Genomic DNA, 4,621 nt, shown 5'->3' with positions numbered 1-4,621 from the left:
TATATAAAACATGTTTATTTATATAAGTATATGATATAGGGGTGCCTGAGTGGCTCAGTTGGTTAAGTGACTGCCTTCAGCTCAGGTCATGATCTTGGGGGTTCCGGGATCAAGTCCCACATCCCTGCTCAGCTGGGAGCCTGCATCTACCTCTTCCACTCTCCCTGCTTGTGTGCTCTCTCTCTCTGTGTCAAATAAATAAATGAAATCTTTTTTAAAAATAAATATATAGGGACGCCTGGGTGGCTCAGTAGGTTAAGCCACTGCCTTTGGCTCAGGTCATGATCCCAGGGTCCTGAGATTGAGTCCCACATCAGGCTCCTTGTTCACTGAGGAGCCTGCTTTTCTCTCTGCCTCTGCCTGCTGCTCTGCCTGCTTGTGTCCTCCCTCTCTGACAAATAAATAAATAAAATCTTTTTTAAAATAAAATAATAAAATAATAAAAAATATAATATATTAATAATTAATAAATAAACTCTTCAGATTCTTCCCAAAGGGCAAATATGGAGGGAGGGGAAAGCCAGTGTGTAGAACTCTGCACTTTTTGTTCAATTGAGGGAAGAGGAAAAAGAATACTGCCTGTGAGGATAGCCCTGGCCATAAGACCCAGCCCTGACCCTGAGAAATACACAAGGAACCGTAGGGGCCAGCAGAGCCTCCTCAGTCCAAGGATCTATGCTTATCCAAGCCAAGGGGACACGTGTTCCCCTAAAGATCCCATCTCTCACAGGAGATAAAGAATGCTCACAAATCATTCTGCTCCAAGTAACCCAGCTTGGAAGCTCCCAGTATAACTGCCATCTTTATGACGTTCAGAGAGATTGCTTTCCCTCTACCACACAGAACCAGCTAGAGAAATGTCGCTGGTCAGATCAAGTTGTGAGGGTGCCACACTACATACAGAGTGGGAGTACCGGGGAAGCGGGGAAGCGTGGGGTGAAGAACCCTGAGTTAACTCTACCAGTCATCCTTTCTCACAGAAAAGAGTAAGGGATTGTTTTTGCATTTCTTGACTCTGATCAGTTTATGTCTCAGATTTAATCACTATTGAATGTGAATCCGTAGTACTGAAACCAACCACAAAATAAATAAATAAATAAAGTCTCTAGGCTGTAATTTGAGCCATTTTTGACCAGTAATTTGCATCAACCCCATCCTTGCTTTTCACAACAACAGGTTATACAAGCAAGGTAATAGCCAGTGACCACTCACTTTTTATGAATATATAAATGAACTGAAGGATGTCTCTGGAGAAGATTACAGGTTTTATGTAAAGCTACTTTCTGAAATAAGGTCCTGAAATAGAAACTTACAATCTGAGCAGAAATCAAATGGCTCCAGAATGCCTGTACTAAGGTGTTCTTGCCAAAGGGCTGCTAGGGTAATCGCACCATCCCCCAGCAAGATTTGCTACTTAAAGCAGCACTATCCAATAGAAACTTCTGCAATGATGGGAATATTCTATATCTGTGCTGCCCAACATGATAGCTATTAGCCTTACATGGGGATTGAACAATTGAAATGTAACGATTACAACTGAAGAAATGAATTTTTTTTTTCAAAGATTTTGTGTATTTATTTGAGAAAGAGAGCGAGCACATGAGTTGGGGGAGAGGGGCTGAGGGAAAGGGAGAAGCAGGCTCCCCACTGAGGTGGGAGCCCGACATGGGGCTCGATCCCAGAACCCAAGAATCATGACCTGAGTTGCCAGACTGAGTTGAACAGACTGAGTCACCCAGGTGCCCCCAAAACTGAATTTTTAATTTTATTTTAATACTTTAATTTTATTTAAATTTAAATTTTATTTAAATTTAATTAGTTTTTTTAATTTTATTTGAGTGTAGACACACACCATTACATTAATTTCAAGTGTACAACACAGTGATTTGATAATTTTACCCATTATGCTATGCTTATCACAAGGATAGATACTATGTGTCACCATATAACACTACTACAATAATTTTTACTATATTCCTTATGCTATGCCTTTTATTCCCATGTCTTATTCATTCCACAATTGGAAACTTGTATTTCCCACCCACCTTCATCCATTTTGCCCATCCCACCATGACCCTCCTCTCCAGCAACCATCAGTTTTGTTCTCTTATTTACAGTTCTTTTTTTTTTTATTTTATTTATTTATTTGACAGATAGAAATCACAAGTAGGCAGAGAGGCAGGCAGAGAAAGAGAGGAAGGGAAGCAGCCTCCCTGCTGGCAGAGAGCCCGATGCAGGGCTTGAGCCCAGGACCCTGAGATCATGACCTGATCCGAAGGCAGAGGCTTAACCCACTGAGCCATCCAGGTGCCCCTCAGTTTACAGTTCTGATTCTGCTTTTTGTTTATTCATTTGGATTTTTAAAAATTCCACATATAAGTAAAATCATATGGTATTTGTCTTTCTCAGTCTCACTTATTTCACTTAACATAGCATCCTCTGGGTCCAACCATGTTGTCACAAATGGCACAGTCTCATTCTTTTCATAGCTGTGTAATATTCTATCATACATATACCACATCTTCTTATTGATGGACTCTTAGGTTGCTTCCATACCTTGGCTATTATAAATAATGTTTCTGTAATAATAAGGGTGCATATATCTTTTTTATTTAGTGTTTTTATTTTCTTTGGGTAAATACCCTGTAGTAGAATTTTTGGATCATAGGCTATTTCTATATATAATTTTTTGAGGAATCTCCATTCTGTTTTCCACAGTGGCTGCACCAATTTACACTCCCACTGACAATATGCAAGGATTCCTTTCTGTCCACATCCTCACCAACACTTGTTATTTCTTATGGTTTCAATTTTAGCCATTCTGACAAGTGTAAGGTAAGATCTCATTGTGGTTTCAATTTTCATTTCACTGATGTGAAATTTCATTGATTTAAATTCAAATAGTTAACTGTGGCTAGTGCAACCAACTCAAGTCTAGAAGTTAAACCAGGGTAAAGTAAGCAATTAGGACATTACCTTTAAATTCAGCAAGAAGGGGCAGTTGGGTGGCTCAGTTGGTTAAGAGCCTGACTCTTGATTTTGGCTCAGGTCATGACCTCAGGGTTGTGAGATAGAATCCATGCCCAGCACGGAGCCTGCTTGGGATTCTGTCTCTCTCCATTTGTTCCTCTCTGACATCCCCTCCTGCAACATGCATACACACATGCACTCATACTCCCTCTCTCTAAATAATAATAATAATAGTAATAATAATAATTCATCAAGGGATCTGGCAAGTTACTATTTGATACCTTTACATTTTAACTCTGTAAAAATTGCAATTGCCCTTGTTAAGTTCTCTCGGTTCTTCACAGTGGCTTTTTAGGCCTTTCATCATCTGGTCTTCCACTCTTCCCCACCTTCACCCATTACCACCAAGATCTCTGCTCCTACTACTCTTTCCCTTCCTCACTTACAACATTCCTGACTCAGGGCTTTTGTGCTTACTCTTCTCTGCATAGGCCATTCTTCTCTTAGCTATCTCCATGGGTTATTCCCTCCTCTCTTTAAAATTAATGCTCAAAAATATTATGTCCTCAGTGAGACCTTTCCTGACCACTTTATAAAGAACTGCAATGCTCACCACACCCCCAACACACGCTCCTTCTCTTTCTGACATACTTCTAACATAATTCACTTACTTCTCTTGTCTATCTTCTCACTTAGAATGTGAGCTCCATGAAGGCAAGGATTTTCATTTGTTTGGTTCACTTCTGTAGACGGTGATGTGCTCAAAATTTCTAACAACCAGCTCTTTGGGGGATGAGGAATGCCTTGATTTGTAGCATTTGCCAATTTTTGTGGTATAAATTTTCCTACTATAACAAACTTCAAGCTACAAGCAAGAAGTTATCAAACATGGATCTGGGAAGATCGGTACAAGCAGCCGCAATTCAGTACAGCTCCAGCACACCATCAGCTGTAGCTCACGCTCCTAAAACACTTCAAATTTCCCAGTAGCCTTCCCACACTTTGCTCTTGATAACATTCACCTGGGGCTCATAAAATTTAGCCAGGCTAAAACCTAGAAAATCCTCTCTGCTGGGCATTCTGACTAAGAGGATCTGGAATGGCAACAGATTACTTTTAAACTAATATACTAAGTGCTTCTTACATCAACTCAGTCCAGTTCATATCCATATTTCAACTCAGGTTAGTCCATCCAAACCTGAAGAGCAGACTTGGGTAAAAGGAGATGGAGAAACCAGCCTATTATCCAAACAAAGGTAGATAGACTCAGGTGGGGGAACCCCTGAGGTCCGTTAGCACAACTGATTTTTCCTCTCCTCCCAGAGGACTTGGAGATGGGGGACACACTGCAGACATGTTTTGAACCTGGCCTCACAATGGTCCCACTTCTCTAATCCAACAAATATAAAATCTCACCGAAACAGCAAGATACTATGTTTCAAGAATCATGTTGAAAAAGAAACATTTTCCAGGGTGCCTGGGTGGCTCAGTCAGCTAAGCGTCTGCCTTCGGCTCAGGTCATGATCCCTGTGTCCCGGGACTGAGACCCCGCTGGGCTCTCTGTTCAGCAGGGAGTCTGCTTCTCCCTCTCCCCACTGCTCATGATCTCTCTCTCTCTCTAAAAAAATGAGTAAAATATTTTAAAAGATAA

The sequence above is a fragment of the Mustela putorius genome, unplaced genomic scaffold (genome assembly GCF_011764305.1).
Source record: "Mustela putorius furo isolate JIRA1106 unplaced genomic scaffold, ASM1176430v1.1 tig00003898_pilon_pilon_pilon, whole genome shotgun sequence".
Classification (NCBI taxonomy): domain Eukaryota; kingdom Metazoa; phylum Chordata; class Mammalia; order Carnivora; family Mustelidae; genus Mustela; species Mustela putorius.
This window is presented reverse-complemented; position numbering follows the sequence as displayed.